General features: G+C 46.5%; 38 non-coding genes across 38 annotated transcripts; all 38 read left to right on the top strand.

The window, feature by feature from the left end:
- The first annotated feature begins 284 nt into the window (after window positions 1–284).
- On the top strand, window positions 285–403 carry LOC125594878. The gene has a single exon (XR_007330032.1). It is a non-coding gene; the product is annotated as a 5S ribosomal RNA (ribosomal RNA).
- Window positions 404–777: 374 nt separating this feature from the next.
- Window positions 778–896, top strand: LOC125594856. The gene has a single exon (XR_007330010.1). It is a non-coding gene; the product is annotated as a 5S ribosomal RNA (ribosomal RNA).
- A 373-nt stretch (window positions 897–1,269) lies between these two features.
- On the top strand, window positions 1,270–1,388 carry LOC125594877. Its single transcript, XR_007330031.1, has one exon. It is a non-coding gene; the product is annotated as a 5S ribosomal RNA (ribosomal RNA).
- Window positions 1,389–1,762: 374 nt separating this feature from the next.
- On the top strand, window positions 1,763–1,881 carry LOC125594855. Its single transcript, XR_007330009.1, has one exon. It is a non-coding gene; the product is annotated as a 5S ribosomal RNA (ribosomal RNA).
- Window positions 1,882–2,254: 373 nt separating this feature from the next.
- LOC125594875 lies at window positions 2,255–2,373 on the top strand. The gene has a single exon (XR_007330029.1). It is a non-coding gene; the product is annotated as a 5S ribosomal RNA (ribosomal RNA).
- Window positions 2,374–2,747: 374 nt separating this feature from the next.
- On the top strand, window positions 2,748–2,866 carry LOC125594853. Its single transcript, XR_007330007.1, has one exon. It is a non-coding gene; the product is annotated as a 5S ribosomal RNA (ribosomal RNA).
- A 373-nt stretch (window positions 2,867–3,239) lies between these two features.
- LOC125594874 lies at window positions 3,240–3,358 on the top strand. Its single transcript, XR_007330028.1, has one exon. It is a non-coding gene; the product is annotated as a 5S ribosomal RNA (ribosomal RNA).
- A 374-nt stretch (window positions 3,359–3,732) lies between these two features.
- LOC125594852 lies at window positions 3,733–3,851 on the top strand. Its single transcript, XR_007330005.1, has one exon. It is a non-coding gene; the product is annotated as a 5S ribosomal RNA (ribosomal RNA).
- Window positions 3,852–4,224: 373 nt separating this feature from the next.
- LOC125594873 lies at window positions 4,225–4,343 on the top strand. The gene has a single exon (XR_007330027.1). It is a non-coding gene; the product is annotated as a 5S ribosomal RNA (ribosomal RNA).
- A 374-nt stretch (window positions 4,344–4,717) lies between these two features.
- On the top strand, window positions 4,718–4,836 carry LOC125594851. The gene has a single exon (XR_007330004.1). It is a non-coding gene; the product is annotated as a 5S ribosomal RNA (ribosomal RNA).
- A 374-nt stretch (window positions 4,837–5,210) lies between these two features.
- Window positions 5,211–5,329, top strand: LOC125594850. Its single transcript, XR_007330003.1, has one exon. It is a non-coding gene; the product is annotated as a 5S ribosomal RNA (ribosomal RNA).
- Window positions 5,330–5,702: 373 nt separating this feature from the next.
- Window positions 5,703–5,821, top strand: LOC125594872. The gene has a single exon (XR_007330026.1). It is a non-coding gene; the product is annotated as a 5S ribosomal RNA (ribosomal RNA).
- Window positions 5,822–6,195: 374 nt separating this feature from the next.
- Window positions 6,196–6,314, top strand: LOC125594849. Its single transcript, XR_007330002.1, has one exon. It is a non-coding gene; the product is annotated as a 5S ribosomal RNA (ribosomal RNA).
- Window positions 6,315–6,687: 373 nt separating this feature from the next.
- Window positions 6,688–6,806, top strand: LOC125594871. Its single transcript, XR_007330025.1, has one exon. It is a non-coding gene; the product is annotated as a 5S ribosomal RNA (ribosomal RNA).
- Window positions 6,807–7,180: 374 nt separating this feature from the next.
- LOC125594848 lies at window positions 7,181–7,299 on the top strand. The gene has a single exon (XR_007330001.1). It is a non-coding gene; the product is annotated as a 5S ribosomal RNA (ribosomal RNA).
- A 373-nt stretch (window positions 7,300–7,672) lies between these two features.
- On the top strand, window positions 7,673–7,791 carry LOC125594870. The gene has a single exon (XR_007330024.1). It is a non-coding gene; the product is annotated as a 5S ribosomal RNA (ribosomal RNA).
- A 373-nt stretch (window positions 7,792–8,164) lies between these two features.
- LOC125594847 lies at window positions 8,165–8,283 on the top strand. The gene has a single exon (XR_007330000.1). It is a non-coding gene; the product is annotated as a 5S ribosomal RNA (ribosomal RNA).
- Window positions 8,284–8,848: 565 nt separating this feature from the next.
- Window positions 8,849–8,967, top strand: LOC125594843. Its single transcript, XR_007329996.1, has one exon. It is a non-coding gene; the product is annotated as a 5S ribosomal RNA (ribosomal RNA).
- A 6,287-nt stretch (window positions 8,968–15,254) lies between these two features.
- On the top strand, window positions 15,255–15,373 carry LOC125594846. Its single transcript, XR_007329999.1, has one exon. It is a non-coding gene; the product is annotated as a 5S ribosomal RNA (ribosomal RNA).
- Window positions 15,374–15,746: 373 nt separating this feature from the next.
- LOC125594891 lies at window positions 15,747–15,865 on the top strand. Its single transcript, XR_007330045.1, has one exon. It is a non-coding gene; the product is annotated as a 5S ribosomal RNA (ribosomal RNA).
- A 373-nt stretch (window positions 15,866–16,238) lies between these two features.
- On the top strand, window positions 16,239–16,357 carry LOC125594845. Its single transcript, XR_007329998.1, has one exon. It is a non-coding gene; the product is annotated as a 5S ribosomal RNA (ribosomal RNA).
- A 373-nt stretch (window positions 16,358–16,730) lies between these two features.
- LOC125594886 lies at window positions 16,731–16,849 on the top strand. Its single transcript, XR_007330040.1, has one exon. It is a non-coding gene; the product is annotated as a 5S ribosomal RNA (ribosomal RNA).
- A 374-nt stretch (window positions 16,850–17,223) lies between these two features.
- LOC125594844 lies at window positions 17,224–17,342 on the top strand. Its single transcript, XR_007329997.1, has one exon. It is a non-coding gene; the product is annotated as a 5S ribosomal RNA (ribosomal RNA).
- A 372-nt stretch (window positions 17,343–17,714) lies between these two features.
- Window positions 17,715–17,833, top strand: LOC125594883. Its single transcript, XR_007330037.1, has one exon. It is a non-coding gene; the product is annotated as a 5S ribosomal RNA (ribosomal RNA).
- Window positions 17,834–18,207: 374 nt separating this feature from the next.
- On the top strand, window positions 18,208–18,326 carry LOC125594887. Its single transcript, XR_007330041.1, has one exon. It is a non-coding gene; the product is annotated as a 5S ribosomal RNA (ribosomal RNA).
- A 372-nt stretch (window positions 18,327–18,698) lies between these two features.
- Window positions 18,699–18,817, top strand: LOC125594869. The gene has a single exon (XR_007330023.1). It is a non-coding gene; the product is annotated as a 5S ribosomal RNA (ribosomal RNA).
- Window positions 18,818–19,191: 374 nt separating this feature from the next.
- Window positions 19,192–19,310, top strand: LOC125594876. Its single transcript, XR_007330030.1, has one exon. It is a non-coding gene; the product is annotated as a 5S ribosomal RNA (ribosomal RNA).
- Window positions 19,311–19,683: 373 nt separating this feature from the next.
- LOC125594882 lies at window positions 19,684–19,802 on the top strand. The gene has a single exon (XR_007330036.1). It is a non-coding gene; the product is annotated as a 5S ribosomal RNA (ribosomal RNA).
- Window positions 19,803–20,174: 372 nt separating this feature from the next.
- On the top strand, window positions 20,175–20,292 carry LOC125594889. Its single transcript, XR_007330043.1, has one exon. It is a non-coding gene; the product is annotated as a 5S ribosomal RNA (ribosomal RNA).
- A 373-nt stretch (window positions 20,293–20,665) lies between these two features.
- Window positions 20,666–20,784, top strand: LOC125594868. The gene has a single exon (XR_007330022.1). It is a non-coding gene; the product is annotated as a 5S ribosomal RNA (ribosomal RNA).
- Window positions 20,785–21,158: 374 nt separating this feature from the next.
- Window positions 21,159–21,277, top strand: LOC125594865. Its single transcript, XR_007330019.1, has one exon. It is a non-coding gene; the product is annotated as a 5S ribosomal RNA (ribosomal RNA).
- A 360-nt stretch (window positions 21,278–21,637) lies between these two features.
- On the top strand, window positions 21,638–21,756 carry LOC125594885. Its single transcript, XR_007330039.1, has one exon. It is a non-coding gene; the product is annotated as a 5S ribosomal RNA (ribosomal RNA).
- Window positions 21,757–22,127: 371 nt separating this feature from the next.
- LOC125594867 lies at window positions 22,128–22,246 on the top strand. The gene has a single exon (XR_007330021.1). It is a non-coding gene; the product is annotated as a 5S ribosomal RNA (ribosomal RNA).
- A 373-nt stretch (window positions 22,247–22,619) lies between these two features.
- On the top strand, window positions 22,620–22,738 carry LOC125594854. The gene has a single exon (XR_007330008.1). It is a non-coding gene; the product is annotated as a 5S ribosomal RNA (ribosomal RNA).
- A 358-nt stretch (window positions 22,739–23,096) lies between these two features.
- Window positions 23,097–23,215, top strand: LOC125594866. Its single transcript, XR_007330020.1, has one exon. It is a non-coding gene; the product is annotated as a 5S ribosomal RNA (ribosomal RNA).
- A 374-nt stretch (window positions 23,216–23,589) lies between these two features.
- Window positions 23,590–23,708, top strand: LOC125594888. Its single transcript, XR_007330042.1, has one exon. It is a non-coding gene; the product is annotated as a 5S ribosomal RNA (ribosomal RNA).
- A 369-nt stretch (window positions 23,709–24,077) lies between these two features.
- LOC125594890 lies at window positions 24,078–24,196 on the top strand. The gene has a single exon (XR_007330044.1). It is a non-coding gene; the product is annotated as a 5S ribosomal RNA (ribosomal RNA).
- Window positions 24,197–24,570: 374 nt separating this feature from the next.
- LOC125594892 lies at window positions 24,571–24,690 on the top strand. Its single transcript, XR_007330046.1, has one exon. It is a non-coding gene; the product is annotated as a 5S ribosomal RNA (ribosomal RNA).
- Window positions 24,691–24,774: the final 84 nt, after the last annotated feature.

Genomic DNA, 24,774 nt, shown 5'->3' with positions numbered 1-24,774 from the left:
CTTTTTGGAAAGCCCTAGAAACCATCAAGGGCGGTTAAAGGACGTCGCGATTTTTCGGCCCCAAATTCAGCCGTTTTGACCCTCAAACGGGCTGCTGAAATTTACGGAGCGTAAAATAGTCAAGATGCGTTTTTCGAGTGTTTGGTGTTGTTATTGTTGTGTTCTACATCAATCTCGAGCACTTTGGTTCGAGAAAAAAATGCTAGCAAATCTTGTGGGTCCCACGCCATCCACTCGAATTGTCGAAACGAAAGGACAAATGGAATCGCGAGTCATGTACTGACGGGTGCGATCATACCAGCACTAATGCACCGGATTCCATCAGAACTCCGCAGTTAAGCGTGCTTGGGCGAGAGTAGTACTAGGATGGGTGACCTCCCGGGAAGTCCTCGTGTTGCACCCCTTTTCTATTTTGTTTTTCGATCTAAAACGATTCTAGCTTTGGAAAACCCATAACTTTTGAACCGTGAGGATCTACGCCGCCCACAGCACCTTTTCGGAAAGCCCTAGAAACCATCAAGGGCGGTTAAAGGACGTCGCGATTTTTCGGCCCCAAATTCAGCCGTTTTGACCCTCAAACGGGCTGCTGAAATTTACGGAGCGTAAAATAGTCAAGATGTGTTTTTCGAGTGTTTGGTGTTGTTGTTGTTGTGTTCTACATCAATCTCGAGCACTTTGGTTCGAGAAAAAAAATGCCAGCAAATCTTGTGGGTCCCACGCCATCCACTCGAATTGTCGAAACGAAAGGACAAATGGAATCGCGAGTCATGTACTGACGGGTGCGATCATACCAGCACTAATGCACCGGATCCCATCAGAACTCCGCAGCTAAGCGTGCTTGGGCGAGAGTAGTACTAGGATGGGTGACCTCCCGGGAAGTCCTCGTGTTGCACCCCTTTTCTATTTTGTTTTTCGATCTAAAACGATTCTAGCTTTGGAAAACCCATAACTTTTGAACCGTGAGGATCTACGCCGCCCACAGCACCTTTTTGGAAAGCCCTAGAAACCATCAAGGGCGGTTAAAGGACGTCGCGATTTTTCGGCCCCAAATTCAGCCGTTTTGACCCTCAAACGGGCTGCTGAAATTTACGGAGCGTAAAATAGTCAAGATGCGTTTTTCGAGTGTTTGGTGTTGTTATTGTTGTGTTCTACATCAATCTCGAGCACTTTGGTTCGAGAAAAAAATGCTAGCAAATCTTGTGGGTCCCACGCCATCCACTCGAATTGTCGAAACGAAAGGACAAATGGAATCGCGAGTCATGTACTGACGGGTGCGATCATACCAGCACTAATGCACCGGATTCCATCAGAACTCCGCAGTTAAGCGTGCTTGGGCGAGAGTAGTACTAGGATGGGTGACCTCCCGGGAAGTCCTCGTGTTGCACCCCTTTTCTATTTTGTTTTTCGATCTAAAACGATTCTAGCTTTGGAAAACCCATAACTTTTGAACCGTGAGGATCTACGCCGCCCACAGCACCTTTTCGGAAAGCCCTAGAAACCATCAAGGGCGGTTAAAGGACGTCGCGATTTTTCGGCCCCAAATTCAGCCGTTTTGACCCTCAAACGGGCTGCTGAAATTTACGGAGCGTAAAATAGTCAAGATGTGTTTTTCGAGTGTTTGGTGTTGTTGTTGTTGTGTTCTACATCAATCTCGAGCACTTTGGTTCGAGAAAAAAAATGCCAGCAAATCTTGTGGGTCCCACGCCATCCACTCGAATTGTCGAAACGAAAGGACAAATGGAATCGCGAGTCATGTACTGACGGGTGCGATCATACCAGCACTAATGCACCGGATCCCATCAGAACTCCGCAGCTAAGCGTGCTTGGGCGAGAGTAGTACTAGGATGGGTGACCTCCCGGGAAGTCCTCGTGTTGCACCCCTTTTCTATTTTGTTTTTCGATCTAAAACGATTCTAGCTTTGGAAAACCCATAACTTTTGAACCGTGAGGATCTACGCCGCCCACAGCACCTTTTTGGAAAGCCCTAGAAACCATCAAGGGCGGTTAAAGGACGTCGCGATTTTTCGGCCCCAAATTCAGCCGTTTTGACCCTCAAACGGGCTGCTGAAATTTACGGAGCGTAAAATAGTCAAGATGCGTTTTTCGAGTGTTTGGTGTTGTTATTGTTGTGTTCTACATCAATCTCGAGCACTTTGGTTCGAGAAAAAAATGCTAGCAAATCTTGTGGGTCCCACGCCATCCACTCGAATTGTCGAAACGAAAGGACAAATGGAATCGCGAGTCATGTACTGACGGGTGCGATCATACCAGCACTAATGCACCGGATTCCATCAGAACTCCGCAGTTAAGCGTGCTTGGGCGAGAGTAGTACTAGGATGGGTGACCTCCCGGGAAGTCCTCGTGTTGCACCCCTTTTCTATTTTGTTTTTCGATCTAAAACGATTCTAGCTTTGGAAAACCCATAACTTTTGAACCGTGAGGATCTACGCCGCCCACAGCACCTTTTCGGAAAGCCCTAGAAACCATCAAGGGCGGTTAAAGGACGTCGCGATTTTTCGGCCCCAAATTCAGCCGTTTTGACCCTCAAACGGGCTGCTGAAATTTACGGAGCGTAAAATAGTCAAGATGTGTTTTTCGAGTGTTTGGTGTTGTTGTTGTTGTGTTCTACATCAATCTCGAGCACTTTGGTTCGAGAAAAAAAATGCCAGCAAATCTTGTGGGTCCCACGCCATCCACTCGAATTGTCGAAACGAAAGGACAAATGGAATCGCGAGTCATGTACTGACGGGTGCGATCATACCAGCACTAATGCACCGGATCCCATCAGAACTCCGCAGCTAAGCGTGCTTGGGCGAGAGTAGTACTAGGATGGGTGACCTCCCGGGAAGTCCTCGTGTTGCACCCCTTTTCTATTTTGTTTTTCGATCTAAAACGATTCTAGCTTTGGAAAACCCATAACTTTTGAACCGTGAGGATCTACGCCGCCCACAGCACCTTTTTGGAAAGCCCTAGAAACCATCAAGGGCGGTTAAAGGACGTCGCGATTTTTCGGCCCCAAATTCAGCCGTTTTGACCCTCAAACGGGCTGCTGAAATTTACGGAGCGTAAAATAGTCAAGATGCGTTTTTCGAGATTTGGTGTTGTTATTGTTGTGTTCTACATCAATCTCGAGCACTTTGGTTCGAGAAAAAAAATGCTAGCAAATCTTGTGGGTCCCACGCCATCCACTCGAATTGTCGAAACGAAAGGACAAATGGAATCGCGAGTCATGTACTGACGGGTGCGATCATACCAGCACTAATGCACCGGATTCCATCAGAACTCCGCAGTTAAGCGTGCTTGGGCGAGAGTAGTACTAGGATGGGTGACCTCCCGGGAAGTCCTCGTGTTGCACCCCTTTTCTATTTTGTTTTTCGATCTAAAACGATTCTAGCTTTGGAAAACCCATAACTTTTGAACCGTGAGGATCTACGCCGCCCACAGCACCTTTTCGGAAAGCCCTAGAAACCATCAAGGGCGGTTAAAGGACGTCGCGATTTTTCGGCCCCAAATTCAGCCGTTTTGACCCTCAAACGGGCTGCTGAAATTTACGGAGCGTAAAATAGTCAAGATGTGTTTTTCGAGTGTTTGGTGTTGTTGTTGTTGTGTTCTACATCAATCTCGAGCACTTTGGTTCGAGAAAAAAAATGCCAGCAAATCTTGTGGGTCCCACGCCATCCACTCGAATTGTCGAAACGAAAGGACAAATGGAATCGCGAGTCATGTACTGACGGGTGCGATCATACCAGCACTAATGCACCGGATCCCATCAGAACTCCGCAGCTAAGCGTGCTTGGGCGAGAGTAGTACTAGGATGGGTGACCTCCCGGGAAGTCCTCGTGTTGCACCCCTTTTCTATTTTGTTTTTCGATCTAAAACGATTCTAGCTTTGGAAAACCCATAACTTTTGAACCGTGAGGATCTACGCCGCCCACAGCACCTTTTTGGAAAGCCCTAGAAACCATCAAGGGCGGTTAAAGGACGTCGCGATTTTTCGGCCCCAAATTCAGCCGTTTTGACCCTCAAACGGGCTGCTGAAATTTACGGAGCGTAAAATAGTCAAGATGCGTTTTTCGAGTGTTTGGTGTTGTTATTGTTGTGTTCTACATCAATCTCGAGCACTTTGGTTCGAGAAAAAAATGCTAGCAAATCTTGTGGGTCCCACGCCATCCACTCGAATTGTCGAAACGAAAGGACAAATGGAATCGCGAGTCATGTACTGACGGGTGCGATCATACCAGCACTAATGCACCGGATTCCATCAGAACTCCGCAGTTAAGCGTGCTTGGGCGAGAGTAGTACTAGGATGGGTGACCTCCCGGGAAGTCCTCGTGTTGCACCCCTTTTCTATTTTGTTTTTCGATCTAAAACGATTCTAGCTTTGGAAAACCCATAACTTTTGAACCGTGAGGATCTACGCCGCCCACAGCACCTTTTCGGAAAGCCCTAGAAACCATCAAGGGCGGTTAAAGGACGTCGCGATTTTTCGGCCCCAAATTCAGCCGTTTTGACCCTCAAACGGGCTGCTGAAATTTACGGAGCGTAAAATAGTCAAGATGTGTTTTTCGAGTGTTTGGTGTTGTTGTTGTTGTGTTCTACATCAATCTCGAGCACTTTGGTTCGAGAAAAAAAATGCCAGCAAATCTTGTGGGTCCCACGCCATCCACTCGAATTGTCGAAACGAAAGGACAAATGGAATCGCGAGTCATGTACTGACGGGTGCGATCATACCAGCACTAATGCACCGGATCCCATCAGAACTCCGCAGCTAAGCGTGCTTGGGCGAGAGTAGTACTAGGATGGGTGACCTCCCGGGAAGTCCTCGTGTTGCACCCCTTTTCTATTTTGTTTTTCGATCTAAAACGATTCTAGCTTTGGAAAACCCATAACTTTTGAACCGTGAGGATCTACGCCGCCCACAGCACCTTTTTGGAAAGCCCTAGAAACCATCAAGGGCGGTTAAAGGACGTCGCGATTTTTCGGCCCCAAATTCAGCCGTTTTGACCCTCAAACGGGCTGCTGAAATTTACGGAGCGTAAAATAGTCAAGATGTGTTTTTCGAGTGTTTGGTGTTGTTGTTGTTGTGTTCTACATCAATCTCGAGCACTTTGGTTCGAGAAAAAAAATGCCAGCAAATCTTGTGGGTCCCACGCCATCCACTCGAATTGTCGAAACGAAAGGACAAATGGAATCGCGAGTCATGTACTGACGGGTGCGATCATACCAGCACTAATGCACCGGATCCCATCAGAACTCCGCAGCTAAGCGTGCTTGGGCGAGAGTAGTACTAGGATGGGTGACCTCCCGGGAAGTCCTCGTGTTGCACCCCTTTTCTATTTTGTTTTTCGATCTAAAACGATTCTAGCTTTGGAAAACCCATAACTTTTGAACCGTGAGGATCTACGCCGCCCACAGCACCTTTTTGGAAAGCCCTAGAAACCATCAAGGGCGGTTAAAGGACGTCGCGATTTTTCGGCCCCAAATTCAGCCGTTTTGACCCTCAAACGGGCTGCTGAAATTTACGGAGCGTAAAATAGTCAAGATGCGTTTTTCGAGTGTTTGGTGTTGTTATTGTTGTGTTCTACATCAATCTCGAGCACTTTGGTTCGAGAAAAAAATGCTAGCAAATCTTGTGGGTCCCACGCCATCCACTCGAATTGTCGAAACGAAAGGACAAATGGAATCGCGAGTCATGTACTGACGGGTGCGATCATACCAGCACTAATGCACCGGATTCCATCAGAACTCCGCAGTTAAGCGTGCTTGGGCGAGAGTAGTACTAGGATGGGTGACCTCCCGGGAAGTCCTCGTGTTGCACCCCTTTTCTATTTTGTTTTTCGATCTAAAACGATTCTAGCTTTGGAAAACCCATAACTTTTGAACCGTGAGGATCTACGCCGCCCACAGCACCTTTTCGGAAAGCCCTAGAAACCATCAAGGGCGGTTAAAGGACGTCGCGATTTTTCGGCCCCAAATTCAGCCGTTTTGACCCTCAAACGGGCTGCTGAAATTTACGGAGCGTAAAATAGTCAAGATGTGTTTTTCGAGTGTTTGGTGTTGTTGTTGTTGTGTTCTACATCAATCTCGAGCACTTTGGTTCGAGAAAAAAAATGCCAGCAAATCTTGTGGGTCCCACGCCATCCACTCGAATTGTCGAAACGAAAGGACAAATGGAATCGCGAGTCATGTACTGACGGGTGCGATCATACCAGCACTAATGCACCGGATCCCATCAGAACTCCGCAGCTAAGCGTGCTTGGGCGAGAGTAGTACTAGGATGGGTGACCTCCCGGGAAGTCCTCGTGTTGCACCCCTTTTCTATTTTGTTTTTCGATCTAAAACGATTCTAGCTTTGGAAAACCCATAACTTTTGAACCGTGAGGATCTACGCCGCCCACAGCACCTTTTTGGAAAGCCCTAGAAACCATCAAGGGCGGTTAAAGGACGTCGCGATTTTTCGGCCCCAAATTCAGCCGTTTTGACCCTCAAACGGGCTGCTGAAATTTACGGAGCGTAAAATAGTCAAGATGCGTTTTTCGAGTGTTTGGTGTTGTTATTGTTGTGTTCTACATCAATCTCGAGCACTTTGGTTCGAGAAAAAAATGCTAGCAAATCTTGTGGGTCCCACGCCATCCACTCGAATTGTCGAAACGAAAGGACAAATGGAATCGCGAGTCATGTACTGACGGGTGCGATCATACCAGCACTAATGCACCGGATTCCATCAGAACTCCGCAGTTAAGCGTGCTTGGGCGAGAGTAGTACTAGGATGGGTGACCTCCCGGGAAGTCCTCGTGTTGCACCCCTTTTCTATTTTGTTTTTCGATCTAAAACGATTCTAGCTTTGGAAAACCCATAACTTTTGAACCGTGAGGATCTACGCCGCCCACAGCACCTTTTCGGAAAGCCCTAGAAACCATCAAGGGCGGTTAAAGGACGTCGCGATTTTTCGGCCCCAAATTCAGCCGTTTTGACCCTCAAACGGGCTGCTGAAATTTACGGAGCGTAAAATAGTCAAGATGTGTTTTTCGAGTGTTTGGTGTTGTTGTTGTTGTGTTCTACATCAATCTCGAGCACTTTGGTTCGAGAAAAAAAATGCCAGCAAATCTTGTGGGTCCCACGCCATCCACTCGAATTGTCGAAACGAAAGGACAAATGGAATCGCGAGTCATGTACTGACGGGTGCGATCATACCAGCACTAATGCACCGGATCCCATCAGAACTCCGCAGCTAAGCGTGCTTGGGCGAGAGTAGTACTAGGATGGGTGACCTCCCGGGAAGTCCTCGTGTTGCACCCCTTTTCTATTTTGTTTTTCGATCTAAAACGATTCTAGCTTTGGAAAACCCATAACTTTTGAACCGTGAGGATCTACGCCGCCCACAGCACCTTTTTGGAAAGCCCTAGAAACCATCAAGGGCGGTTAAAGGACGTCGCGATTTTTCGGCCCCAAATTCAGCCGTTTTGACCCTCAAACGGGCTGCTGAAATTTACGGAGCGTAAAATAGTCAAGATGCGTTTTTCGAGATTTGGTGTTGTTATTGTTGTGTTCTACATCAATCTCGAGCACTTTGGTTCGAGAAAAAAAATGCTAGCAAATCTTGTGGGTCCCACGCCATCCACTCGAATTGTCGAAACGAAAGGACAAATGGAATCGCGAGTCATGTACTGACGGGTGCGATCATACCAGCACTAATGCACCGGATTCCATCAGAACTCCGCAGTTAAGCGTGCTTGGGCGAGAGTAGTACTAGGATGGGTGACCTCCCGGGAAGTCCTCGTGTTGCACCCCTTTTCTATTTTGTTTTTCGATCTAAAACGATTCTAGCTTTGGAAAACCCATAACTTTTGAACCGTGAGGATCTACGCCGCCCACAGCACCTTTTCGGAAAGCCCTAAAAACCATCAAGGGCGGTTAAAGGACGTCGCGATTTTTCGGCCCCAAATTCAGCCGTTTTGACCCTCAAACGGCTGCTGAAATTTACGGAGCGTAAAATAGTCAAGATGTGTTTTTCGAGTGTTTGGTGTTGTTGTTGTTGTGTTCTACATCAATCTCGAGCACTTTGGTTCGAGAAAAAAAATGCCAGCAAATCTTGTGGGTCCCACGCCATCCACTCGAATTGTCGAAACGAAAGGACAAATGGAATCGCGAGTCATGTACTGACGGGTGCGATCATACCAGCACTAATGCACCGGATCCCATCAGAACTCCGCAGCTAAGCGTGCTTGGGCGAGAGTAGTACTAGGATGGGTGACCTCCCGGGAAGTCCTCGTGTTGCACCCCTTTTCTATTTTGTTTTTCGATCTAAAATGATTCTAGCTTTGGAAAACACATAACTTTTGAACCGTGAGGATCTACGCCGCCCACAGCACCTTTTCGGAAAGCCCTAGAAACCATCAAGGGCGGTTAAAGGACGTCGCGATTTTTCGGCCCCAAATTCAGCCTTTTTGACCCTCAAACGGGCTGCTGAAATTTACGGAGCGTAAAATAGTCAAGATGTGTTTTTCGAGTGTTTGGTGTTGTTGTTGTTGTGTTCTACATCAATCTCGAGCACCATTTCGGAAAGCCCTAGAAACCATCAAGGGCGGTTAAAGGACGTCGCGATTTTTCGGCCCCAAATTCAGCCGTTTTGACCCTCAAACGGGCTGCTGAAATTTACGGAGCGTAAAATAGCCAAGATGCGTTTTTCGAGTGTTTGGTGTTGTTGTTGTTGTTGTTGTTGTGTTCTACATCAATCTCAAGCACTTTGGTTCGAGAAAAAAAATGCCAGCAAATGTTGTGGGTCCCACGCCATCCACTCGAATTGTCGAAACGAAATGACAAATGGAATCGCGAGTCATGTACTGATGGGTGCGATCATACCAGCACTAATGCACCGGATCCCATCAGAACTCCGCAGTTAAGCGTGCTTGGGCGAGAGTAGTACTAGGATGGGTGACCTCCCGGGAAGTCCTCGTGTTGCACCCCCTTTTTATTTTGTTTTTTCGATCTAAAACGATTCTAGCTTTGGAAATCCCATAACTTTTGAAACAACACATGGACAGCCTCAATCTGTTGGTTCGTTCGTGAGTTTTCGTAACGAAACATTCATCATATAAATAAACCGCGTAAGGCGGCAAGGGATTCGAAGCCACCAATGGCCAGTCCCGGTAAATACAAATACGGCCAAATAGGCCTAAGCAAAATCCAAAAGGCCACACTCGGCCGAAAACAGATAAAACGATAATCAAACTCAATCATCAATACAAAGGATCAGTCCATCCAAATAGGATCCTCTACGGTCGGCTCTCCATCTTCCTCAGCATCAAGCGACCCTCGACCACTGCTCCTCCGAGCGGCATAGACAGTGGATAAGGAGGTATCTTCAAAAGAAGCCTCCATAACATTATCAATTGACGAGCTGAAACGAAATCGATGAGCCTCGACCACCGCACGGACCCTCTCGGGAGAAAAATGACCCCAAAACAGCGGACCACCACGGAGAAGGTCTCGGACGATGCACAAATCTTCCGGAAAAGGAGGAATGGGGTTGTGTACTGCAAAATGAACGTAGTACAGATATGGAAGAATATAAAAAAAAAACGGGTAGTAAGAAAGGCAACGAGTGATCGTTCAGTACGTTACCTCCTGTCTCCCACAGTCGCCTAAACGAGGGAAGGCACTCCACGGCGACCGAGGCTTGGTCCAATCTAACGTAGAAAAAATAACTCTTCCATCCACAACCATCCTGAGGGAATCCCTTCAGGACTTCCATATGAGTACGCAACTTTAAACCATACAGACGATCGGTCCCAACTCGAGACAGGGTAAGGAAAGCTTCGAGATAATCAGCAGTGAGCTCCATGCCTCGCTCGTATCCCAAGACTAGCAACCCGACAAGGTGCTTTATACCGCGGGGAGAAATCTGACTTATCGAAACTTCCAAACGGTTCAGAAACTCTACTATAACCAACGGAATGGGAAACCACAGGCGAGCACGCATCAGATGTTCCTCGTACAAAGTAAAAAAGCCTTCGGGAGGTTCGTCGGCTCTCTCCCCCTCGAGGGGTAATCGAAAATCCACGTTTTCCGGAACGTGACAGAAGCTGCGTATGGTTCCAAGGAACGGAAGGGTACACCTGCTCGGTCTCCCAATGACCCTTTCCGAAAAAGGCCTCATGGGAATCCATGGCTCGGGAGGCGGTTCCTCCGCGTTACACATAGCCACCCAGTATGCGTCGGCCTCGGCAGGGTCAACGGAATGTGCCACGAACTCGATCTCTCGGAAAACCTCACCGCGTCCGTGATGGACGGTTCCGTGATTGAAGATAGTAGGCCGAGCGTTTGCCGAAATCCCTCGAGACATTTTTGACAAAAAGGAAAAAGAAAAGTCTCAATGATAGAGAGAGAAAGTTGAAAGAATCCTTTCACTCTTAAACTTTGAGAAGATAATGAAATGAAAAAATTATGGAATAAGTTACCTCCCTTCTTATAGACATGAGGATTTACTATTCAAGCTCGGACTTTCGGATATTAATTCCATCCATCACGCCTAACTTGCCAAACATGCCTAACCGCACGCTAGGATCCTACGATGCATGATCCCAACGGGCTGGGGGGCTAACTGTTGGGGTCAAAAACGGTTACGACGGAATTACCACCCGAAAATCCTCGGAGATCGTATTTCCGAAAGAGATAGTAAAAGGAGAGATGTAATTTTCGTAAAAATTACCAATACGAAGTTTTTACGAAGAAGTATCCTTTGGGATTCAAACCGAACAAACCAAGCTCGGTCGCTATGTAGCGACCGAGCGCTCATCCTGCTCGGTCACTACGTAGCGACCGAGCTCGATCCAAAGCTCGGTCGCTACATAGCGGCCGAGCGATCGTCCCGCTCGGTCGCTACGTAGCGACCGAGGTCGAGCCAAAGCTCGGTCGCTACGTAGCGACCGAGCGATCGTCCCACTCGGTCGCTACGTAGCGACCGCGCTCGAGCCAAAGCTCGGTCGCTACGTAGCGACCGAGCGATCGCCCCGCTCGGTCGCTACGTAGCGACCGAGCTCAGCCAAGCTCGGTCGCTACGTAGCGACCGAGCTGGAGCCAAAGCTCGGTCGCTACGTAGCGACCGAGCGATCGTCCCGCTCGGTCGCTACGTAGCGACCGGGCTCGAGCCAAAGTTCGGTCGCTGTGTAGCGATTGAACCTTTCCGAACATCGATACGACACCAGTCTTTGCATTCTCGTCAAACCTTCGAATGCTATCTCCCGAAGACCGTAGCAAGCTCGGTCCATGTTTCCCACTATTCTAATTCATCGATCAAACTTCGCGGATTAGAAACCGCGGAAAACTCGTAGTAAACTTGTCGAGTCGGAAGACGGCCCAAAGGGACCTAAAACACGACTCGAGGCCCATCCTACGATTTTTCCTAACCAAAAGCCCGTGAACCACAGCATGGTTCACGCTTGGCCCACGAGGAAGGATAAATGTCAAGTTTCCGCGGATAAATACGGAAGTTTTGAAGATAATTGTGAAGATCGGGAAAAATGGAATATCTCCATTTTTACGCTATGACGGCTTAAATGCAGAGGAGTAAAAGCGTAAACCGACCTTGGAGCTAGTATATAAGGAGTCCTAGGCGAGGAGCAGAGGAAGAACTTTTTCAGAGCAAACTTAGCACTTAGAGCAATTTAGGCAATTTTCCGTTTTTGTTATTTCGAGCTGCGACTCAATTAGGTTTAGCCGTCTTAGGGTTGCTAGAACTAGGAATCTCGCCGACAGCTCTCGAGCCCAGGCTTATACCTTGTTGTAACGCTCATACGCAGATTCGGAATAAAGATATACTTTGCTCTCTTTTCGATTTCTTATTTTTATCGTTGTTATTCTCGTGTTCTGATTGCTTGACGTGTGGTAATTAACAGATATCCGGGTCCTCTGGGAAATTAGGGTTTTCCTAGTTTCCTTATTTAAACGGAAATCGACAGTGTGAATTTCGGTTCCCACAAGAGTGTTGCTTATGATAGATGGCAAAGATTGGCTGACTTGGAAGAAGAATTTTTAAAGCAAAGGTCAAAAGTTCACTGGTTGGATGTTGGGGATGGAAATAATCAGTTCTATCATAATTCCGCGAAGATACGTGAGGTCAGAAATACTATTCATGAAATTCAGAGAGATGATGGATCAATAGCAAAGACTGACGAAGAGATAAAAAAGGAAGCTGAAGGTTTCTTTGCCGAATTCATGAGAAAACAACCCTTGGATTTTGAAGGAGCTTCGGTGGATGAGTTAACAGAGTTGTTGGGGTTCAAATGTAGTGAAGTAGACTGTGCTAGGCTGGAGAGAGAGGTAACAAAAGAAGAGATCAAAGAGGTTCTGTTTCGAATGCCGAGCAATAAGTCTCCTGGCCAAGATGGTTACACCACTGAATTTTTTAAAGAAGCATGGGAGATTATTGGAGAAGACATCACAGTGGCTATTCAATCCTTCTTCATAACAGGGTTTCTACTTAAGGGTTTAAACTCTACCATCTTGGCTCTTATACCAAAAAAGGATGAAGTGAAGATGATGAAGGACTACAGACCCATATCCTGCTGCAATGTATTGTATAAGGTGATTTCCAAACTCATCGCAAACAGGCTGAAGAGTGTGTTGCCGAAGTTCATTACCTTGAATCAGTCAGCTTTTATAAAGGAGCGCCTACTAATGGAAAATGTTCTGCTTGCAATTGAGTTGGTCAAGGATTATCATAGTGATAACATATCTCTTCGGTGTGCTCTGCAAGTAGATATTTCGAAAGCTTTTGATTCAGTACAATGGACCTTTCTGCTGAATACATTGGAGGCTCTGAGATTACCAAGAAAATTCATCAGTTGGATAGCTCGTTGTGTAACATCAGCCTCTTTCTCGGTACTAGTCAATGGAGAACTTGCGGGCTACTTTCAAAGCAGGAGAGGATTAAGACAAGGTTGTTCACTCTCTCCATATCTGTTTGTGATTTGTATGAATGTCTTATCCAAGTTGTTAGATGCGGCGGCATTTAAAGGGGAGATAGGATATCATCTGAAATGCAAGAATATAGACCTTACTCACTTGTGTTTTGCTGATGATTTGATGATTTTTGCTGATGGGACAAAGCATTCAGTAGAAGGGATCTTGAGAGTATTTGAGAAGTTTGACAAGAAGAGTAGTGGGTTGAAGATTAGTATGGAGAAATCTGTTCTGTTTATGGCTGGAGATGTGAGCAGAGAAGAAGAGATAGGTAGGCAATTTCAGTTTGCGACAGGAAGGCTTCCTGTAAGATATTTGGGGCTCCCACTCCTAACAAAAAATATGACTGTAACAGATTTTCTCCCATTGGTTGAGAAGGTCAGGAAGAAGATTAGTTCTTGGACGGGGAGGTTTCTCTCATATGCGGGGCGTTTACAGTTAATAAGCTCTGTCATCTGAAGCTTAACAAAGTTTTGGATGGCTGCGTTTCGGCTTCCAAGTGGCTGCATCAAAGAAATAGATCGAATATGTGCTGCTTTCCTATGGGCAGGACCGGAGCTAAATTGTAGAAAAGCTAAAGTCTCTTGGCTGGATATTTGTAAAACAAAAGAAGAAGGTGGTTTGGGTTTGAGGCCACTAAAAGAAGTAAATCAGGTATGTAGTCTCAAACTCATTTGGAGAATTCTGTCAGCTCAATCACCATGGATCAGTTGGATAAAGATTTACTTGATAAGAAAAGGATCCATATGGACGATTAAAGATAATACTCAAGGTGGTTCATGGATGTGGAGAAAGATCCTTAAATGTCGAGATATGGCTAAAAGGTTTTACAAAGCTGAGGTTCGAAATGGTGAAAAAACCTCTTTCTGGCATGAGAACTGGTCTACATTGGGTTGTCTTCAGGAGGTATGCGAGGGGAGATATATTGATATGAATATTCCAGTCGATGCAATGGTGGCAGATAGTCGAAGTCATAGGAGAAGAAATCACAGGGTGACGATTCTAAATAGAGTTGAAATGGAGATTGTGAAGTTCAAAGAAAACTGGGTTCAAGAGGAGGATATTTCACTGTGGAGGAATACAAAAGCAAGTATAAGAAGGTATTTTCAACAAGGGAAACATGGCTCAGTATTAGAGAGAAACATCAACTTTGTTCTTGGCACAAAGTGATATGGTTTAAGCATGCCACTCCTAAGTTCTCCTTTCTTAATTGGATTGCTATTAGAAGAAGACTCTCAACGGGTGATCGAATGAAGTGTGGGAATGCTAATGTAGATGCAGCGTGTAGGTTTTGCCAAGAGCCTATAGAGACTTTAAATCACTTGTTCTTTGAATGTGAGTACTCTGCTCAGGTTTGGGAAGCTTTAATGAAAGGAGTATTGAAGGATCAGTACACTGCAAGGTAGGATGTCCTTATTGGATTGATTGTGAGGGATTCAAATTGGAGTGAAGTTCAGACTTTAACTGTGAGATATATGTTACAATCAGCAGTACATATGCTTTGGATGGAGAGGAATAAGATAAGGCATGGAGAGGCTCCTACTCCGGCTCAAGTAATGATACGAAGATTGGACAAGAACATGAGAAATATCTTCACGGTGATTCGAAGAAGAGAGGATATGAAGTATGAGGAAGGGATGAGATTCTGGTTTGATACCAGATAGTGGGAGCATGGAGTTTTTCCTTTGAAGCAGATAGTTGTTAAATTCAATTTTTTTCTCTTAAGTGTCATAGAAAACAATTGATGTAAGGTTATTTTTTTGAGTTACATTTAACATTCAATTAAAAAAAAAAAAAAAAGAAGGCAGAGATGGTGAAACAACTCCACGAGCAAGCTAGGCTCAACATTGAAGAGAAAACTAAGCAGTATGTCAAACATGCCAACAAAGGAAGGCGTGAGATGGTCTTTAAGGAAGGTGACAAAGTCTGGGTTCATCTAAGAAAAGAGAGGTTTCCTAATGAGAGGAAGTCCAAGCTTATGCCGAGAATTGATGGACCTTTTGAGATCACAAGGAAAGCCCTAGAAACCATCAAGGGCGGTTAAAGGACGTCGCGATTTTTCGGCCCCAAATTCAGCCGTTTTGACCCTCAAACGGGCTGCTGAAATTTACGGAGCGTAAAATAGTCAAGATGTGTTTTTCGAGTGTTTGGTGTTGTTGTTGTTGTGTTCTACATCAATCTCGAGCACTTTGGTTCGAGAAAAAAAATGCCAGCAAATCTTGTGGGTCCCACGCCATCCACTCGAATTGTCGAAACGAAAGGACAAATGGAATCGCGTGTCATGTACTGACGGGTGCGATCATACCAGCACTAATGCACCGGATCCCATCAGAACTCCGCAGCTAAGCGTGCTTGGGCGAGAGTAGTACTAGGATGGGTGACCTCCCGGGAAGTCCTCGTGTTGCACCCCTTTTCTATTTTATTTTTCGATCTAAAACGATTCTAGCTTTGGAAAACCCATAACTTTTGAACCGTGAGGATCTACGCCGCCCACAGCACCTTTTTGGAAAGCCCTAGAAACCATCAAGGGCGGTTAAAGGACGTCGCGATTTTTCGGCCCCAAATTCAGCCGTTTTGACCCTCAAACGGGCTGCTGAAATTTACGGAGCGTAAAATAGTCAAGATGCGTTTTTCGAGATTTGGTGTTGTTATTGTTGTGTTCTACATCAATCTCGAGCACTTTGGTTCGAGAAAAAAAATGCTAGCAAATCTTGTGGGTCCCACGCCATCCACTCGAATTGTCGAAACGAAAGGACAAATGGAATCGCGAGTCATGTACTGACAGGTGCGATCATACCAGCACTTATGCACTGGAATCCATCAGAACTCCGCAGTTAAGCGTGCTTGGGCGAGAGTAGTACTAGGATGGGTGACCTCCCGGGAAGTCCTCGTGTTGCACCCCTTTTCTATTTTGTTTTTCGATCTAAAACGATTCTAGCTTTGGAAATCCCATAACTTTTGAACCGTGAGGATCTACGCCGCCCACAACACCATTTCGGAAAGCCCCAAAAACCATCATGGGCGGTTAAAGGACGTCGCGATTTTTTGGCCCCAAATTCAGCCGTTTTGACCCTCAAACGGGCTGCTGAAATTTACGGAGCGTAAAATAGTCAAGATGTGTTTTTCGAGTGTTTGGTGTTGTTGTTGTTGTGTTCTACATCAATCTCGAGCACTTTGGTTCAAGAAAAAAATGCCAGCAAATCTTGTGGGTCCCACGCCATCCACTCGAATTGTCGAAACGAAAGGACAAATGGAATCGCGAGTCATGTACTGACGGGTGCGATCATACCAGCACTAATGCACCGGATCCCATCAGAACTCCGCAGCTAAGCGTGCTTGGGCGAGAGTAGTACTAGGATGGGTGACCTCCCGGGAAGTCCTCGTGTTGCACCCCTTTTCTATTTTGTTTTTCGATCTAAAACGATTCTAGCTTTGGAAAACCCATAACTTTTGAACCGTGAGGATCTACGCCGCCCACAGCACCTTTTTGGAAAGCCCTAGTAACCATCAAGGGCGTTTAAAGGACGTCGCAATTTTTCGGCCCCAAATTCAGCCGTTTTGACCCTCAAACGGGCTGCTGAAATTTACGGAGCGTAAAATAGTCAAGATGCGTTTTTCGAGTGTTTGGTGTTGTTATTGTTGTGTTCTACATCAATCTCGAGCACTTTGGTTCGAGAAAAAAATGCTAGCAAATCTTGTGGGTCCCACACCATCCACTCGAATTGTCGAAACGAAAGGACAAATGGAATCGCGAGTCATGTACTGACGGGTGCGATCATACCAGCACTAATGCACCGGATTCCATCAGAACTCCGCAGTTAAGCGTGCTTGGGCGAGAGTAGTACTAGGATGGGTGGCCTCCCGGGAAGTCCTCGTGTTGCACCCCTTTTCTATTTTGTTTTTCGATCTAAAACGATTCTAGCTTTGGAAAACCCATAACTTTTGAACCGTGAGGATCTACGCCGCCCACAGCACCTTTTCGGAAAGCCCTAGAAACCATCAAGGGCGGTTAAAGGACGTCGCGATTTTTCGGCCCCAAATTCAGCCGTTTTGACCCTCAAACGGGCTGCTGAAATTTACGGAGCGTAAAATAGTCAAGATGTGTTTTTCGAGTGTTTGTTGTTGTTGTTGTTGTGTTCTACATCAATCTCGAGCACTTTGGTTCAAGAAAAAAAATGCCAGCAAATCTTGTGGGTCCCACGCCATCCACTCGAATTGTCGAAACGAAAGGACAAATGGAATCGCGTGTCATGTACTGACGGGTGCGATCATACCAGCACTAATGCACCGGATCCCATCAGAACTCCGCAGCTAAGCGTGCTTGGGCGAGAGTAGTACTAGGATGGGTGACCTCCCGGGAAGTCCTCGTGTTGCACCCCTTTTCTATTTTGTTTTTCGATCTAAAACGATTCTAGCTTTGGAAAACCCATAACTTTTGAACCGTGAGGATCTACGCCGCCCACAGCACCTTTTTGGAAAGCCCTAGAAACCATCAAGGGCGGTTAAAGGACGTCGCGATTTTTCGGCCCCAAATTCAGCCGTTTTGACCCTCAAACGGGCTGCTGAAATTTACGGAGCGTAAAATAGTCAAGATGCGTTTTTCGAGATTTGGTGTTGTTATTGTTGTGTTCTACATCAATCTCGAGCACTTTGGTTCGAGAAAAAAATGCTAGCAAATCTTGTGGGTCCCACGCCATCCACTCGAATTGTCGAAACGAAAGGACAAATGGAATCGCGAGTCATGTACTGACGGGTGCGATCATACCAGCACTAATGCACTGGATTCCATCAGAACTCCGCAGTTAAGCGTGCTTGGGCGAGAGTAGTACTAGGATGGGTGACCTCCCGGGAAGTCCTCGTGTTGCACCCCTTTTCTATTTTGTTTTTCGATCTAAAACGATTCTAGCTTTGGAAATCCCATAACTTTTGAACCGTGAGGATCTACGCCGCCCACAACACCATTTCGGAAAGCCCTAAAAACCATCATGGGCGGTTAAAGGACGTCGCGATTTTTCGGCCCCAAATTCAGCCGTTTTGACCCTCAAACGGGCTGCTGAAATTTACGGAGCGTAAAATAGTCAAGATGTGTTTTTCGAGTGTTTGGTGTTGTTGTTGTTGTGTTCTACATCAATCTCGAGCACTTTGGTTCGAGAAAAAAAATGCCAGCAAATCTTGTGGGTCCCACGCCATCCACTCGAATTGTCGAAACGAAAGGACAAATGGAATCGCGAGTCATGTACTGACGGGTGCGATCATACCAGCACTAATGCACCGGATCCCATCAGAACTCCGCAGCTAAGCGTGCTTGGGCGAGAGTAGTACTAGGATGGGTGACCTCCCGGGAAGTCCTCGTGTTGCACCCCTTTTCTATTTTGTTTTTCGATCTAAAACGATTCTAGCTTTGGAAAACCCATAACTTTTGAACCGTGAGGATCTACGCCGCCCACAGCACCTTTTTGGAAAGCCCTAGTAACCATCAAGGGCGTTTAAAGGACGTCGCAATTTTCGGCCCCAAATTCAGCCGTTTTGACCCTCAAACGGGCTGCTGAAATTTACGGAGCGTAAAATAGTCAAGATGCGTTTTTCGAGTGTTTGGTGTTGTTATTGTTGTGTTCTACATCAATCTCGAGCACTTTGGTTCGAGAAAAAAATGCTAGCAAATCTTGTGGGTCCCACACCATCCACTCGAATTGTCGAAACGAAAGGACAAATGGAATCGCGAGTCATGTACTGACGGGTGCGATCATACCAGCACTAATGCACCGGATTCCATCAGAACTCCGCAGTTAAGCGTGCTTGGGCGAGAGTAGTACTAGGATGGGTGACCTCCCGGGAAGTCCTCGTGTTGCACCCCTTTTCTATTTTGTTTTTCGATCTAAAACGATTCTAGCTTTGGAAAACCCATAACTTTTGAACCGTGAGGATCTACGCCGCCCACAGCACCTTTTCGGAAAGCCCTAGAAACCATCAAGGGCGGTTAAAGGACGTCGCGATTTTTCGGCCCCAAATTCAGCCGTTTTGACCCTCAAACGGGCTGCTGAAATTTACGGAGCGTAAAATAGTCAAGATGTGTTTTTCGAGTGTTTGTTGTTGTTGTTGTTGTGTTCTACATCAATCTCGAGCACTTTGGTTCAAGAAAAAAAATGCCAGCAAATCTTGTGGGTCCCACGCCATCCACTCGAATTGTCGAAACGAAAGGACAAATGGAATCGCGTGTCATGTACTGACGGGTGCGATCATACCAGCACTAATGCACCGGATCCCATCAGAACTCCGCAGCTAAGCGTGCTTGGGCGAGAGTAGTACTAGGATGGGTGACCTCCCGGGAAGTCCTCGTGTTGCACCCCTTTTCTATTTTGTTTTTCGATCTAAAACGATTCTAGCTTTGGAAAACCCATAACTTTTGAACCGTGAGGATCTACGCCGCCCACAGCACCTTTTTGGAAAGCCCTAGAAACCATCAAGGGCGGTTAAAGGACGTCGCGATTTTTCGGCCCCAAATTCAGCCGTTTTGACCCTCAAACGGGCTGCTGAAATTTACGGAGCGTAAAATAGTCAAGATGCGTTTTTCGAGATTTGGTGTTGTTATTGTTGTGTTCTACATCAATCTCGAGCACTTTGGTTCGAGAAAAAAAATGCTAGCAAATCTTGTGGGTCCCACGCCATCCACTCGAATTGTCGAAACGAAAGGACAAATGGAATCGCGAGTCATGTACTGACGGGTGCGATCATACCAGCACTAATGCACTGGATTCCATCAGAACTCCGCAGTTAAGCGTGCTTGGGCGAGAGTAGTACTAGGATGGGTGACCTCCCGGGAAGTCCTCGTGTTGCACCCCTTTTCTATTTTGTTTTTCGATCTAAAACGATTCTAGCTTTGGAAACCCATAACTTTTGAACCGTGAGGATCTACGCCGCCCACAACACCATTTCGGAAAGCCCCAAAAACCATCATGGGCGGTTAAAGGACGTCGCGATTTTTCGGCCCCAAATTCAGCCGTTTTGACCCTCAAACGGCTGCTGAAATTTACGGAGCGTAAAATAGTCAAGATGTGTTTTTCGAGTGTTTGGTGTTGTTGTTGTTGTGTTCTACATCAATCTCGAGCACTTTGGTTCGAGAAAAAAAATGCCAGCAAATCTTGTGGGTCCCACGCCATCCACTCGAATTGTCGAAACGAAAGGACAAATGGAATCGCGAGTCATGTACTGACGGGTGCGATCATACCAGCACTAATGCACCGGATCCATCAGAACTCCGCAGCTAAGCGTGCTTGGGCGAGAGTAGTACTAGGATGGGTGACCTCCCGGGAAGTCCTCGTGTTGCACCCCTTTTCTATTTTGTTTTTCGATCTAAAACGATTCTAGCTTTGGAAAACCCATAACTTTTGAACCGTGAGGATCTACGCCGCCCACAGCACCTTTTTGGAAAGCCCTAGTAACCATCAAGGGCGGTTAAAGGACGTCGCGATTTTTCGGCCCCAAATTCAGCCGTTTTGACCCTCAAACGGGCTGCTGAAATTTACGGAGCGTAAAATAGTCAAGATGCGTTTTTCGAGTGTTTGGTGTTGTTATTGTTGTGTTCTACATCAATCTCGAGCACTTTGGTTCGAGAAAAAAATGCTAGCAAATCTTGTGGGTCCCACACCATCCACTCGAATTGTCGAAACGAAAGGACAAATGGAATCGCGAGTCATGTACTGACGGGTGCGATCATACCAGCACTAATGCACCGGATTCCATCAGAACTCCGCAGTTAAGCGTGCTTGGGCGAGAGTAGTACTAGGATGGGTGACCTCCCGGGAAGTCCTCGTGTTGCACCCCTTTTCTATTTTGCTTTTCGATCTAAAACGATTCTAGCTTTGGAAAACCCATAACTTTTGAACCGTGAGGATCTACGCCGCCCACAGCACCTTTTCGGAAAGCCCTAGAAACCATCAAGGGCGGTTAAAGGACGTCGCGATTTTTCGGCCCCAAATTCAGCCGTTTTGACCCTCAAACGGGCTGCTGAAATTTACGGAGCGTAAAATAGTCAAGATGTGTTTTTCGAGTGTTTGTTGTTGTTGTTGTTGTGTTCTACATCAATCTCGAGCACTTTGGTTCAAGAAAAAAAATGCCAGCAAATCTTGTGGGTCCCACGCCATCCACTCGAATTGTCGAAACGAAAGGACAAATGGAATCGCGAGTCATGTACTGACGGGTGCGATCATACCAGCACTAATGCACCGGATCCCATCAGAACTCCGCAGCTAAGCGTGCTTGGGCGAGAGTAGTACTAGGATGGGTGACCTCCCGGGAAGTCCTCGTGTTGCACCCCTTTTCTATTTTGTTTTTCGATCTAAAACGATTCTAGCTTTGGAAAACCCATAACTTTTGAACCGTGAGGATCTACGCCGCCCACAGCACCTTTTCGGAAAGCCCTAGAAACCATCAAGGGCGGTTAAAGGACGTCGCAATTTTTCGGCCCCAAATTCAGCCGTTTTGACCCTCAAACGGGCTGCTGAAATTTACGGAGCGTAAAATAGTCAAGATGCGTTTTTCGAGTGTTTGGTGTTGTTATTGTTGTGTTCTACATCAATCTCGAGCACTTTGGTTCGAGAAAAAAATGCTAGCAAATCTTGTGGGTCCCACACCATCCACTCGAAAGGACAAATGGAATCGCGAGTCATGTACTGACGGGTGCGATCATACCAGCACTAATGCACCGGATTCCATCAGAACTCCGCAGTTAAGCGTGCTTGGGCGAGAGTAGTACTAGGATGGGTGGCCTCCCGGGAAGTCCTCGTGTTGCACCCCTTTTCTATTTTGTTTTTCGATCTAAAACGATTCTAGCTTTGGAAAACCCATAACTTTTGAACCGTGAGGATCTACGCCGCCCACAGCACCTTTTCGGAAAGCCCTAGAAACCATCAAGGGCGGTTAAAGGACGTCGCGATTTTTCGGCCCCAAATTCAGCCGTTTTGACCCTCAAACGGGCTGCTGAAATTTACGGAGCGTAAAATAGTCAAGATGCGTTTTTCGAGTGTTTGGTGTTGTTATTGTTGTGTTCTACATCAATCTCGAGCACTTTGGTTCGAGAAAAAAATGCTAGCAAATCTTGTGGGTCCCACCATCCACTCGAATTGTCGAAACGAAAGGACAAATGGAATCGCGAGTCATGTACTGACGGGTGCGATCATACCAGCACTAATGCACCGGATTCCATCAGAACTCCGCAGTTAAGCGTGCTTGGGCGAGAGTAGTACTAGGATGGGTGACCTCCCGGGAAGTCCTCGTGTTGCACCCCTTTCTATTTTGTTTTTCGATCTAAAACGATTATAGCTTTGGAAAACCCATAACTTTTGAACCGTGAGGATCTACGCCGCCCACAGCACCTTTTCGGAAAGCCCTAAAAACCATCAAGGGCGGTTAAAGGACGTCGCGATTTTTCGGCCCCAAATTCAGCCGTTTTGACCCTCAAACGGGCTGCTGAAATTTACGGAGCGTAAAATAGTCAAGATGTGTTTTTCGAGTGTTTGGTGTTGTTGTTGTTGTGTTCTACATCAATCTCGAGCACTTTGGTTCGAGAAAAAAAATGCCAGCAAATCTTGTGGGTCCCACGCCATCCACTCGAATTGTCGAAACGAAAGGACAAATGGAATCGCGAGTCATGTACTGACGGGTGCGATCATACCAGCACTAATGCACCGGATCCCATCAGAACTCCGCAGCTAAGCGTGCTTGGGCGAGAGTAGTACTAGGATGGGTGACCTCCCGGGAAGTCCTCGTGTTGCACCCCTTTTTCTATTTTGTTTTTCGATCTAAAACGATTCTAGCTTTGGAAAACCCATAACTTTTGAACCGTGAGGATCTACGCCGCCCACAGCACCTTTTTGGAAAGCCCTAGAAACCATCAAGGCGGTTAAAGGACGTCGCAATTTTTCGGCCCCAAATTCAGCCGTTTTGACCCTCAACGGGCTGCTGAAATTTACGGAGCGTAAAATAGTCAAGATGCGTTTTTCGAGTGTTTGGTGTTGTTTTGTTGTGTTCTACATCAATCTCGAGCACTTTGGTTCGAGAAAAAAATGCTAGCAAATCTTGTGGGTCCCACACCATCCACTCGAAAGGACAAATGGAATCGCGAGTCATGTACTGACGGGTGCGATCATACCAGCACTAATGCACCGGATTCCATCAGAACTCCGCAGTTAAGCGTGCTTGGGCGAGAGTAGTACTAGGATGGGTGACCTCCCGGGAAGTCCTCGTGTTGCACCCCTTTTCTATTTTGTTTTTCGATCTAAAACGATTCTAGCTTTGGAAAACCCATAACTTTTGAACCGTGAGGATCTACGCCGCCCACAGCACCTTTTCGGAAAGCCCTAGAAACCATCAAGGGCGGTTAAAGACGTCGCGATTTTTCGGCCCCAAATTCAGCCGTTTTGACCCTCAAACGTGCTGCTGAAATTTTACGGAGCGTAAAATAGTCAAGATGTGTTTTTCGAGTGTTTTTTGTTGTTGTTGTTGTGTTCTACATCAATCTCGAGCACTTTGGTTCAAGAAAAAAAATGCCAGCAAATCTTGTGGGTCCCACGCCATCCACTCGAATTGTCGAAACGAAAGGACAAATGGAATCGCGAGTCATGTACTGACGGGTGCGATCATACCAGCACTAATGCACCGGATCTCATCAGAACTCCGCAGCTAAGCGTGCTTGGGCGAGAGTATTACTAGGATGGGTGACCTCCCGGGAAGTCCTCGTGTTGCACCCCTTTTCTATTTTGTTTTTCGATCTAAAACGATTCTAGCTTTGGAAACCCATACTTTTGAACCGTGAGGATCTACGCCGCCCACAGCACCTTTTCGGAAAGCCCAAAAACCATCAAGGGCGGTTAAAGGACGTCGCGATTTTTCGGCCCCAAATTCAGCCGTTTTGACCCTCAAACGGGCTGCTGAAATTTACGGAGCGTAAAATAGTCAAGATTGTTTTCGAGTGTTTTGGTGTTGTTGTTGTTGTGTTCTACATCAATCTCGAGCACTTTGGTTCAAGAAAAAAATGCCAGCAAATCTTGTGGGTCCCACGCCATCCACTCGAATTGTCGAAACGAAAGGACAAATGGAATCGCGAGTCATGTACTGACGGGTGCGATCATACCAGCACTAATGCACCGGATTCCATCAGAACTCCGCAGCTAAGCGTGCTTGGGCGAGAGTAGTACTAGGATGGGTGACCTCCCGGGAAGTCCTCGTGTTGCAAACCCCTTTTCTATTTTGTTTTTTCGATCTAAAACGATTCTAGCTTTGGAAAACCCATAACTTTTGAACCGTGAGGATCTACGCCGCCCACAGCACCTTTTTGGAAAGCCCTAGAAACCATCAAGGGCGTTAAAGGACGTCGCGATTTTTTGGCCCAAATTCAGCCGTTTTGACCCTCAAACGGGCTGCTGAAATTTACGGAGCGTAAAATAGTCAAGATGCGTTTTTCGAGTGTTTGGTGTTGTTATTGTTGTGTTCTACATCAATCTCGAGCACTTTGGTTCGAGAAAAAAATGCTAGCAAATCTTGTGGGTCCCACGCCATCCACTCGAATTGTCGAAACGAAAGGACAAATGGAATCGCGAGTCATGTACTGACGGGTGCGATCATACCAGCACTAATGCACCGGATTCCATCAGAACTCCGCAGTTAAGCGTGCTTGGGCGAGAGTAGTACTAGGATGGGTGACCTCCCGGGAAGTCCTCGTGTTGGCAACCCCTTTTCTATTTTGTTTTTCGATCTAAAACGATTCTAGCTTTGGAAATTCCATAACTTTTGAACCGTGAGGATCTACGCCCCCCA

The sequence above is a fragment of the Brassica napus genome (genome assembly GCF_020379485.1).
Source record: "Brassica napus cultivar Da-Ae chromosome C5 unlocalized genomic scaffold, Da-Ae chrC05_Random_38, whole genome shotgun sequence".
Classification (NCBI taxonomy): domain Eukaryota; kingdom Viridiplantae; phylum Streptophyta; class Magnoliopsida; order Brassicales; family Brassicaceae; genus Brassica; species Brassica napus.
This window is presented reverse-complemented; position numbering and strand designations above follow the sequence as displayed.